The following is a 12994-nucleotide window of genomic DNA, read 5'->3' on the forward strand; positions in this document are numbered from 1 at the left end:
TCACCATCTACACCTTGGATTTCAGTTATAACTCCACATCCTGCCACCTACAGAAGTTTACAGATGACTCTGCAATTGTGGGCTGCATCAGTGTGGGGGGGGGGAACTAAATACAGAGGTATTTGTCAACAACTTTGTTGAGTGGTGTGGGCTGAATCGCCTGCAGCTCAACACCGACAAGACTACGGAGTTAATGGTGGACTTTAGGAGGAGAGGAACACTCCTGTCCTCTGTCTCCATCAATGGTGTGGATGTGCAGTCTACCGGGGAGTACAAATACCTGGGAGTGTACCTGGACAGTAAACTGGACTGGTCCAGGAACGCTGAGGCCCCTGTACAAGAAGGGACAGAGCTGCCTGTACTTTTTGAGAAAGCTCCGCTCCTTCAACACCTGCAGTAGCCAGCGCCATCTTCTTTGCTGCCGTGTGCTGGGGCAGCAGGCGAAGGCTGCGGACGCCAATTAGGATCAACAAACTCATTAGGAAGGCTGGCTCCGTCCTGGGGGCGGAGTTGGATTCATGGGAGGAGGTCTTGGAGGGGAGGATGCTCCTCAAACTGCAGTGCATCCTGGACAATACAGCTCACCCCCTCCATGACACTCTGGTCAACCTGAGGAGCACCTTCAGCAACAGACTGGATCCACTAAGATGCAGCACAGAACACCACAGGAGATCCTTCTTCCCTGTGGCTATCAAACTGTACAACTCCGCCCCCTTCTGTCGTGAGGTAGACTGAGACTGACTCCCCCTCCCCTCGCCCGCCTCCTTAATCTTTGCACATCTCCCAACCCTTCCACTCGTCACTTTAATCTCATGTTTCATGTATTTTGTTTGTGTATTTTGTATTTTTATGACTGTTGGCAGATCAATATCCCTCCTGGGATAAATAAAGTTCTATCATATCGTATCGTATTGTATCGTATGTGGACTAAAGGATTAGCATCAGTATTGGTATTGGATTATTAATGGTATTGATTTGTTATTGCCAACTGTACCAAGATGTAATGAAAACCTTTTTTTTTGCATACAAAATCACATGATACATGAGTTCCATAGTGCATGAGAGAAAATAAACAGTGCAGAGTATTGTGTTGCAGTTTTAGAGAATGTGCAGATTAAAAAAGTACAATGGCTGCATCTTGGTAGATTGGAGGATTGGGAATCGATCCATTGTATATGAGAGGTCCGTTCAAGAATCTGATAGCAGCGGGTAAGAAGCTGTTCTGGAGTCTGAAGTAAAAAATCTTTCAAACTTTTCTATCTGCTGCTGGATGGGAGGAGGGAGAAGAGGGAATGACCAAGGTGTCATTATGATTATGTTGGGAGCTTTCTCGAGGCAGTGTGTCCAGAACCAGGGGCCATAGTCTTACAATAAATGGGAGGCCATTTAGGACTGAGGTGAGAAAAAACATTTTCACCCAGAAAGTTGTGAAATTGTGGAATTCCCTGCCACAGAGGCCAAATCACTGGATGGATTTAAGAGAGAGTTAGATAGAGCTCTAGGGGCTGGTGGAATCAAGGGATATGGGGAGAAGGCAGGCACAGGTTATTGATTGGAGACGATCAGCCATGATCACAATGAATGGCGGTGCGGGCTCAAAGGGCTGAATGGCCTCCTCCTGCACCTATTTTCTATGTTTCTAATATGAGTCGATGGGGGAGAAGCTGGTTCGTGGGATAGATTGGATTGCATTCACAATTCTCTGCAATTTCTTCTGGTCTTTGGCAAAGCAGTTGGTGTACCAAGCTGTGATGCATCAGATAGGAAAGCTTTCTATGATGCATCTGGGAAAGATGTAGAAGAGAAATGGTGGACATTTAAAGAGGAAATTTTAAGAGTACAGAATCTTTATGTTCCTGTTCGGTTGAAAGGAAACAGTAAAAATTGGAAAGAGCCCTGGTTTTCAAGGGAAATTGGACATCTTGTTCGGAAAAAGAGGGAGATCTACAATAATTATAGGCAGCATGAAGTAAATGAGGTGCTTGAGGAGTATAAGGAATGTAAAAAGAATCTTAAGAAAGAAATTAGAAAAGCTAAAAGAAGATATGAGGTTGCTTTGGCAAGTAAGGTGAAAGTAAATCCAAAGGGTTTCTACAGCTATATTAATAGCAAAAGGATAACGAGGGATAAAATTGGTCCATTGGAGAAACAGAGTGGGCAGCTATCTGCAGAGCCAAAAGAGATGGGGGAGATATTGAACAATTTCTTTTCTTCGGTATTCACCAAGGAGAAGGATATTGAATTATGTGAGGTAAGGGAAACTAGTAGAGTAGTTATGGATACTATGAGTTTCAAAGTAAAAGAAGTACTGACACTTTTGAAAAATATAAAAGTGGATAAGTCTCCAGGTCCTGACAGGATATTCCCTAGGACATTGAGGGAAGTTAGTGTAGAAATAGCCGGGGCTATGACAGAAATATTTCAAATGTCATTAGAAACGGGAATAGTCCCCGAGGATTGGCGTACTGCGCATGTTGTTCCATTGTTTAAAAAGGGTTCTAAGAGTAAACCTAGCAATTATAGACCTGTTAGTTTGACTTCAGTGGTGGGCAAATTAATGGAAAAGATACTTAAAGATAATATATATAAGCATCTGGATAATCAGGGTCTGATTAGGAACAGTCAACATGGATTTGTGCCTGGAAGGTCATGTTTGACTAATCTTCTTGAATTTTTTGAAGAGGTTACTAGGGAAATTGACGAGGGTAAAGCAGTGGATGTTGTCTATATGGACTTTAGTAAGGCCTTTGACAAGGTTCCTCATGGAAGGTTGGTTAAGAAGGTTAAACTGTTGGGTATAAATGCAGGAATAGCAAGATGGATTCAGATATGGCTGAATGGGAGAAGCCAGAGGGTAATGGTGTATGGCTGTTTGTCGGGTTGGAGGCAGGTGACTAGTGGGGTGCCTCAGGGATCTGTGTTGGGTCCTTTGTTGTTTGTCATGTACATCAATGATCTGGATGAAGGGGTGGTAAATTGGATTAGTAAGTATGCAGATGATACCAAGTTGTGGATAATGAAGAGGATTTCCAAAGTCTACAGAGTGATTTAGGCCATTTGGAAAAATGGGCTGAAAGATGGCAGATGGAGTTTAATGCTGATAAATGTGAGGTGTTACACCTTGGCAGGACAAATCAAAATAGGACGTACATGATAAATGGTAGGGAATTGAAGAATACAGTTGAACAGAGGGATCTGGGAATAACTGTGCATAGTTCCTTGAAGGTGGAATCTCATATAGATAGGGTGGTAAAGAAAGCTTTTGGTATGCTAGCCTTTATAAATCAGAGCATTGAGTATAGAAGCTGGGATGTAATGTTAAAATTGTACAAGGCATTGGTGAGACCAAATCTGGAGTATGGTGTACAATTTTGGTCGCCCAATTATAGGAAGGATGTCAACAAAATAGAGAGAGTACAGAGGAGATTTACTAGAATGTTGCCTGGGTTTTAACAACTAAGTTACAGAGATAGGTTGAATAAGTTAGGTCTTTATTCTCTGGAGCGCAGAAGGTTAAGGGGGGACTTGATAGAGGTCTTTAAAATGATGAGAGGGATAGACAGAGTTGATGTGATCAAGCTTTTCCCTTTGAGAATAGGGAAGATTCAAACCAGAGGACATGACTTCAGAATTAAGGGACAGAAGTTTAGGGGTAACATGAGGGGGAACTTCTTTACTCAGAGAGTGGTAGCGGTGTGGAATGAGCTTCCAGTGGAAGTGGTGGCGGCAGGTTCGTTGGTATCATTTAAGAATAACTTGGATAGGCATATGGATGAGAAGGGAATGGAGGGTTATGGTATGAGTGCAGGCAGGTGGGACTAAGGGAAAAAAAAAATTGTTCGGCGCGGACTTGTAGGGCCGAGATGGCCTGTTTCCGTGCTGTAATTGTTATATGGTTATATGGTTATATCTGCAGAGATGGGTAAGAGTCATTTGAGACCGATTGAATTTAATTAGCATTCTGAGGAAGTCAAGTCATGGGTGTGTTAACCTTGGTTGTTGTGTCAACATGGTTGGACCAGGACAAATTGTTGGTGATAATTACACCGAGGAACCTGAAACTCTCGACCATTTCCACTTCAGCACCATTGATACTCCACTCCACTCCACTTGCTGAGCTTGATACCCAGCTCCTTCACCTTGTTGACATTGTCGTGAAGGTTGCCGTCCTGACACCATGCTACTAAAACCCCTATCCCTTTCCTGTACTCTAACTTGTCAACGTTTGAGATCATGCTCACTACAGTGGTGGCATCTGCATACCTGTAAATTAACTTAGAGCAGAATTTGCCTGCACAGTCATGAGTGTACAGGGAGTAAAGTGAAATGCTGAGAACCCAGTCTTGCGTGTCACTGGTGTTGAGAATTATCGTGGAGGATGTTTTCTCACCCATTCCTCAGTGATCGTGGTCAAAAGGTCAGGACATCAAGGTTACAGTTGCAGAAGGTCCAGGAGTTTGAGTTGGCACAAACATGGTGGACTGAAGACCTATTTTTGAAGCTGTATAACTATCAAAATTAATAATGTCCCATGCAAATGATGCTGTGTTTGGAGCCTGGATTTTGTGGAGAATGATGGGCTGATAATGCTCATTACTGACCTCAATTAAAGATATTTGCATATCTTGGGCAATCCTACATTTCCTGGTTTAGAAAGGATCACAAAATCACACAGGATATAGAATCAAAGGAGGCCATTCAGCCCATCGTGTCCGAACCATCTATATGTGAGAGCCATCAAGGTAATCCTACCACCCCTATTTTCTCCCATAGCCCTAAAATTTGACCAGTCATTTTTTTGTACTTACGTATTTGGATTTTAAATGTCCCAATTGATTCTACCTTCATCAGTACCCCACCCCTGAATTTCAGCGTCTAATCTCACACTCCCTTGAAACATGCTTTTATTAATGACATTTTTGGTTTGTTTGCCCATCGCCTACATTCTATATCTGGTCTTGACCTTTCTCCTAATGCGCATAGCTTTTCCACATTCTCTGTCCAATATGTTCCATGCTGCTAAGTACTTCTGAAGATAATTTCTCAACTTTTTCAGGCCCAAGGAAAGCAACCAAACCTTTTCCAGTCCATCCACATAATTAACATCCCACGTCTGAGATCACTCTAGTTAATCTCTTCTAGATCCTTGCAAAAGCCCTCATACCTCTTCAAGCACTGTATCCAGAACTTGAGACCATACTTCATGAGGACCTGGGTCCGGCACATGGATATAATCATGAAGAAGGCACAATAGCACCCCTACTCTATAACAGGAGTGTTTATCAGCACTGGGCCTGTACTCCCTGGAGTTTAGAAGAATGAGGGGGGAACCACATTGAAACATACAGAATAGTGAAAGGCTTGGATACAGTGGATGTGGAGAGGATGTTTCCACTAGTGGGAAAGTCTAGAACTAGAGGTCATAGCCTCAGAATTAATGGACTTTTTTAGGAAAGAGTTGAGGAGATTTTTTTTTAGTTAGAGGGTGGTGAATCTGTTGAATTCTTTGCCACACAATGCTGTAGAGGCCAAGTCAGTAGATATTTTTAAGGCAGAGATAGATAGATTCCTGATTAGTGCAGGTGTCGGAGGTTATGGGGAGAAGGCAGGAGAATGGGTTTGGGATGGGGAGATAGATCAGCTATGATTAAATGACTGATGGGCCTAATGGCCTAATTCTATTCCTATCCCTATGACCGTATTATTTTATAAAGAAACATCACAAGTTCCTTACTCTTGTTCCCAATATTTTTCTCATGTTCTTGAATCACTGATAGGTTTTTCCCTGGAAAACTTTGCAAGTATTTCTTCTGCAAATATAAAAGGGATATCATGCAGACCCGGCAAAACTAATCCTGCCTCCTAAAGAAAACCAATGGCATCAGACAGCAGGCTCAATCATAGCCACTCTCCGTTTCACACTGAAATCTTTTCAAAACATGAATAGTTTTAATTACTTGTGATACATCTAAAATCATTGATAACTGTTCAGATAAACACTGGGTAATGTTTTTAAATTTTTTTTAAAAGAACAGTAAGAAAAAATACTTAACAAACTTAAAAAATACCCCTAAGACATTTTATCAAAATATTATTTAACTAACAATTGAAGAAACTATTTCTTTACAAGAAAATCTCTTGTAAAGATTTTATAAAGGTCTTTCAAAGTTTATTTAACGTATTAATAATACTAATTCAGTTAATGCTGAATAACTGAATAATTAAAATTTAGTTAATGCTGAATAACTGAATAATTAAAAATCTTTTCAAGATTAACTATTTCCAGAATCATATGCAATGTCCCTTCCACTAAAACCATTGAGGAAACACTTGTTATAAGGTCATAAGGAATAGGTGTAGAATTAGACCATTTGGCCCATCAAGTCTACTCCCCCATACAATCATGGCTGATCTATCTCTTCCTTCCTACCCCATCTCCTGCCTTCTCCCCATAACCTCTGACACCTGTACTAAACAAGAATCTATCTATCTCTGCCTTAAAAATAGCCACTGACTTGGCCTCCACAGCCTTCTGTGGCAAATAATGCCATAGATTCACAACCCTCTGACTAAATGCATTTCTCCTCATCTCTTTCCTAAAAGAACATCCTTTAGTTCTGAGGCTATGACACTTACAATACAATTCAATTTATTGTCATTTGGAACCCTTGAGGTCCAAACAAAATGCCGTTTCTGCAGCCATACATTACAAACAAATAGACCCAAGACACAACATATTTTACATAAACATCCCCCCCCCCCCCCCCCCCCGATGTCAGAGTCAAAGTCAAAGCCCCCGGCGGGCGATGGCGAATTGTCCCGTGGCCATTTAAGCCACGCCGGGTGATGCAAGGTCGCACACCGGGTCTTGGTGTTAGAGCCCCCGGCGTGCGCTCGCAAACTCCCGCGGCCATTCCAAGCCGCGCGGGGCGATGATGTAAGGCCCCGCTCCAGGAGCTCCTCAACCCCGCAACTCGGGCGGGAGAAGTCGCCGTTGCGGGAGCCCTGAAAAGCGGTCTCCCTCCAGGTACCCGCGGGCTCCCGGTGCCGTCCGCCAAACCCGCAGTTGCAGCCACCGAATCTCCGGGGGTCGGGCCGCAGCAGCGTCCACCACCGCTCCACCCGCTCTGGACTCGGCCAGCTCCGCGACGGTGAGGTGAGTAGTTGGCACCAGAGTCCCCGGTCTTCCTGTTGGAGGCCGCTCCTCGTTGCAGCCCCAACGACAACGGAGACCCGACAAAGAAAAGGTCGGGTCTCCCGTGCAGGGAGAGATTTAAAAGTTACCCCCAACCCCCCCCACACCACCCCCACCCCCCCCCCCACACACATACCCCAACAAAAATAACAAAAACGACATTAAAACATAGACATAAAATAATAAAAACGCAGACGGACTGCAGAGGCCGCTGCAGACGGGCTGCAGACGGACTGCAGAGGTCGCTGCAGACGAGAGTCGCGCCGCCTACCGGATAGGCACCCTTGGATATAGCATCTTCAAACAAGCCCTTTCTATAAATAGTGGACAATCAGCCTAAATTCTTGCATCTGGGCAGAACTCTGCAAGGAATTAACTGTTTAGATCATAATCTGCAGGCTTGCAGTGAACATCTGGACTTTCCTAATCAATAGCACAAGTGCAAAAAATCTAGATTACCATGATTTTCAGGTGTCATGATTACATCGTCAATCCTTCCACAAAATCTGGATTCATTTGTGAAAAGCCAGCAGTAATTTTATATCCGACCACAAAGATGTGTAAAATGAGAACAATGTAATGTTAGAAAGTGCATGATTGAAAGTTGATGAAGATTAAGTCCTAGACATGATTAATTTCTAACAAAGGAGCAATGTCTAAACTGGTTTGGTTTGGAGAGGTTTCCTGTCATGTGCCATTTGAACTGAGCCACCATAATGTAATTCATCAGCTAATTGTATTTGACTCCTTGGATTTCTTCAGAATTTAGTGTGATATTGTGTAAATGGCGATATAAGCCATTGCTAAAAAATGCACCACATATTCTACAATAGCTAACCATATTTCATAACCAACTACAATAGCTAACCATATTTATTTGCCTCACTCTTATGATCAGCCAATGTTAATTATTGTAAATAACTGCAAAAATCGATTATTAATATTTCCTTAACTTTTCAAATACAGTAGAAATATCAAAACAATTCAATCCATGGTACCTTTGTATCAGTCAATTGCAATAGTTTCTCTTTAAGTTTGAATATAAATAGTTTCCATTCCAATTAGTTTGAAGTAGTTAAACTCTGCAAATATGGGTCACAACAACTTTATTAAACTATGGTAACTTAACATAAAATGTACATACAACGAATCGCTATTTCTCTCCGCAGATGATGTACTTCTATAGGTAAACGTCAAAAAGCTTGTTTCTATTAACAGAAATTTCAGCCGATGTTTTATTCCTTCAAGCAACGGCAGAGGGAAATTTACTTCATGGCTAAGAAGAGAAGTTGAAATAAAGGATACAATTAACCTCATAGGTGAAAGTTGTGAATGCTACCAGTGTGGAAAGTTGTGTAGATGTCTCAATGCCATCTTACTGATGCTATCATTACAGAGAAGTGATGTAACCTATTTAGAATGTATTTCTCACAGTGACAACATTATAGTTATGGTAACTGGGTAATTCCTCTGTTATTCAACCTCTCAAATGGGCTCAAATTTATTTCATGTTCATAATTCTGTGACTGTCCACTACATGCTGTACCTTTTGGATGAATTCATTGAGAAAGATCTCCGTTTTGACATTTCGGACAACTCTCAACAATTCCAATGTCCACATTGACATTCAAAACTTGATTGAGTACATTAATAACTTTAAATCCAGCCAAGTCGAAGCTTAATTATCACAATTTTGTGAGCAAAGCAATATTTCTTAACCACCTCACAAAAGCAAGTCCAGTGTCTCATCATTCAATTTAAGAAATTGGTGAAACTGGATTTGCTTCACAGAAAATCTTGAATTCACAATCAACCTTACACAGGTCAAATTCAAACCTCCAACAACTAAAATAGCAATGTAAAACACATTGTTCATAAAGTTCATGTCATAGGAGCAGAATTAGGCCATTCAGCCCATCGAGTCTACTCCGCTATTCAATCATAATAATAATAATAATAAATTTTATTTTTGGGCACCTTTCAGACATCTCAAGGACACCTTACAGAGATTAACAGGAATAAAACACATATAATTAGAATAAAATAAATAATAAAGACATCACAGAAACACAAATTAAAAACAGAATTCAGTCCAAAAACAAAAGATCAAAAACACAATGTGAAGAGAGAGCAGCGGCAGCTAAAGCGCGCCAGCGTCCACTCTCTCTTCACGGCAGCCATCTTGGACAAAGACTAACAGGATTACGTACAGACAAAAAATCATCCCCCCACAATGGTTACCACTGTGGGGGAAGGCACAATGTCCAGTCCCCAACCCCAAGTTCACCCAAAGTCAGGCCTATTGAGGCCACCGCAGTTGCCTCTACGGAGGCCCGATGTTCCTGGCCGTTCTCACCGGGTGGTCTTGCCCCGGCGTCGGGAGAGTCCTCTCAGCGGCTGGGCCACCTGGAACGACCGCTTCCTAGCTGGGGACCGCGGCTTCCGAAGCCGACAAGGCCGCGCTGGTTTGGAGCTTCCAGGCTCCCGATGTTGAAATCGGCGCCGCCCGCACCGCTCCGCAGACCCGCAGCCCGGAGGTGTTGAACTCGGCGGTCTCAGCTCACCGGAGCTCCAGCGCGTCGATCCAGCGTGGCGACCCAGGCAAGGCATCGCCCGCTCCGCTCCACGATAGCGCTCCAGCGCTGTGCCGCCACCGAGGCCGAGGTGCTGGGCGGTCCCCGCCAGGAAACGGCGCTCCAGGCCCGCTGGTAGGCCGCGAGGACGGGTCGACGGGCAGCCCGGAGAAAAAGCTGCCTCACCGACCAGGTAGGGACCTAGAAATAAAATTGCCACCTGCCCCCCACATTAAAAAGTCCATTTCTCCAAACGGACGAGACACAGGACTAACTAAAAACTATTAAAAAAAAGCGAATTAAACGGACGGCTGCTGGTTAGCAGCCGTTCCCCAAGATGGTTAGCAGCCGTTAATCATGGCATAAATAATACAGATGAGTGATCCATTATAAAAGGTAATCACATTTGGCAAACAACAATTTCCTCTCCTATACGTTTCTATTAAATAAATAAACGTCAGCATCACATTTGATTAATTCTCTCTTATTTCCTGTTCTGCAAGCTTTGATGTATTGTAGGAGTACCATTGCCACTGTTAACAATCAAGCTCCAGAACTTTCTTGAATTTGTTATAGTCATAAAATATACAGCGTAGATATTTGTATATGATTTCCTTCAGCCCAACTTGTCCAGGCCAACTAAGTTGCCGACCTGAGTAGTCCCATTTGCCTGTATTTGGCCTATGTCCCTCTCAAACTTTTCTATTCATGCACCTGTTCAAATATCATTTAAATGTTGTATTGCACCAGCCTGTTCCACTTTCATTGGAAGCTTATTCTACATATATACCACCCTCTGTAAAAAAAGTAGCCTTGAGGTACACTTAAACCTTTCCTCTTTCACCTTAAAACTATGCCCTCTAGTCATATACTGCACCATGATGAGAAAGAAAAACAGTGACCATTCACCTTACCTATGCCCCCCATGAATTTATATATCTCTACAAGGTCACTCCTCAGTCTCCAACACTTGATGAAAAAATGTTCCAGTCTATCCAGTCTCTTATAGCTCAAGCTGTCCAGTCCCAGAACCAAAGATAGACACAAAAAGCTGGAGTAACTCAGCAGGACAGGCAGCATCTCTGGAGGGAAGGAATGGGTGATGTTTCGGATCGAGACCCTTCTTCAGGCCCGATACGTCGCCCATTCCTTCTCTCCAGAGATGCTGCCTGAGTTAATCCAGATTTTTGTGTCCATCTTCGGTATAAACCAGCATCTGCAGTTCCTTCCGACACAGTCCCAGTACTATCCTTGTTAATCTTTCCTGCAACATTGCCACCTTAAACACGTCCCTACAGCCAGGCGACCAGAACTGCACACCAGAAAACTATACTGACTATTCCTAATGTTTCCTCGTCTTTTCAACTGCAGGTAGATCCTACAACTCGTATTCACTTCTGGTACCTTTCCAACAACTGATGCTAGGCACACTGGCCATTAGTTCCTAGGCTCGTACTTGCAAATAAAGACACACGTCCTTTGTAAATAAAGACACAACATTAGCCACCCTCCAGTCTTCAGTCACCTCACCCTTGGTACCATTATCTCCGGCCAAGCCCCAACAATTTTCAACCTGAAACATCACCTATCCATGTTTTCCAGGGATGTTCCTGGCCCATGAGTTATTCCAGCACTTTGTGTCTTTTTCTGTAAACCGACATCGGCATTTCCTTGTTTCTACCCAGCAATTCCCTCTCTGGTTTCCTACAATAACTTTGAATACACTTGTCTTGATGGTTACAAATAGCTGGCTTTAATTCAGTGGGTCATCACAGTCACATCTACCTTTTTTCAGGACATACATTAAAATGGTTTTAGGTCCAATATTGATTATTATTTTTTAGTCAGGAGAAGAAATGCTGGCTAAACTTTTTCTCACTTGGTCAAAGGCACAGGTCCAATTGTAATAATGGTCATACAACCCCTGTACACACTAGGGATTAAACTAGTTTCCACAACTTAATTATTCATTGAATCCATCCATTAAGCTATAGCGGAAGCCATAAAGATATATTCAAAATAAGTTCCCATCTGAATGCTTTCACTTATGGTAAATTGTGAACCAAATTATAATTCTGATATTTAATTAAAATGAGCAAACGTTTCTGTTCTCCTCCAAATAAATGCTTTATGGCTTTAAAATATATTGATTGAAGACCATTAAGATGGTGGGTCAAAATTGTATCCTATTCAAATGTAGCTGAGTGAATATATCGATCAATGGAAAGTATTTTTAAAAAGCATCAAAAAATTATTACAACTTTGAATGCTAAAACGGAGTATTAATGAGCACATTAAGCAGCAAATGCAGCATGCTATAATTGAAGTTAAGAAACCACACTGCCAACTAGCAAAGCTTGCCCCCTCTGAATGCAGTGTATAATGGTAGGTAAACAGATGAGGTTTGTGCATTCAGAGTAATGACAAAACCCAGCCTATGACCATGAACAGAAATGCATTCATGGCCATTTACAGCTGCCTGGGCAGTTGTGCACAATACGCATACCTTCAATTATTTCACATAATGTCAAGATGTGGATGAATTCATTGGACAAAGTGAGCTACCCATGTTTAGTTTAGTTTGGTTTATAGATACAGCACAGAAACAGGCCCTTAAGCCCACCGAGTCCACGCCGACCAGTGATCCCCGCACGCTAACACTATCCTACACACTAGGGACAATTTACAATTTTTACCAAGCCAATTAGCCTACAAACCTGTACATCTTTGGAGTGTGAGAGGAAACCGGAGATCCCGGAGAAAACCCACGCAGGCCATGGGGAGAAAGAACAAACTCCATACAGCCAGCACCTTTAGTCAGGATCGAACTGGGGACTGGTGCTGTAAGGCAACAACTCTACTGCTGTGCCACCGTGTTGCCTGCCCTGTGACTGAACAAAATTCCAGATGTGGAAGTAAAGGCTTGTACTCAAGAACTAGCTCCACACTTACTCCAGCTGTCTGTATTAAACCACAATACTTGTATCCAACCAACAAAGTGAAAAAAAAAATTCTAGTGGTGTCCATAGAAGGCACAACAATGGCAATCTGCCTTGTCAACCGCCCAACATTCTTTAATCAGAAGAGTGATTTAAATTATCTTCAAACAAAACTATCAAACAGCACATTCATTATACTGTACATTGTAAATCCATGAGCCGATTCTCCAAGGCTTTCTAAGTTGCAGAGTTACTCTAAACACGGACAAAGCGGATGGATTTCTGAT

This window comes from Amblyraja radiata, chromosome 10 (genome assembly GCF_010909765.2).
Source record: "Amblyraja radiata isolate CabotCenter1 chromosome 10, sAmbRad1.1.pri, whole genome shotgun sequence".
In the NCBI taxonomy this organism is placed as follows: Eukaryota; Metazoa; Chordata; class Chondrichthyes; order Rajiformes; family Rajidae; genus Amblyraja; species Amblyraja radiata.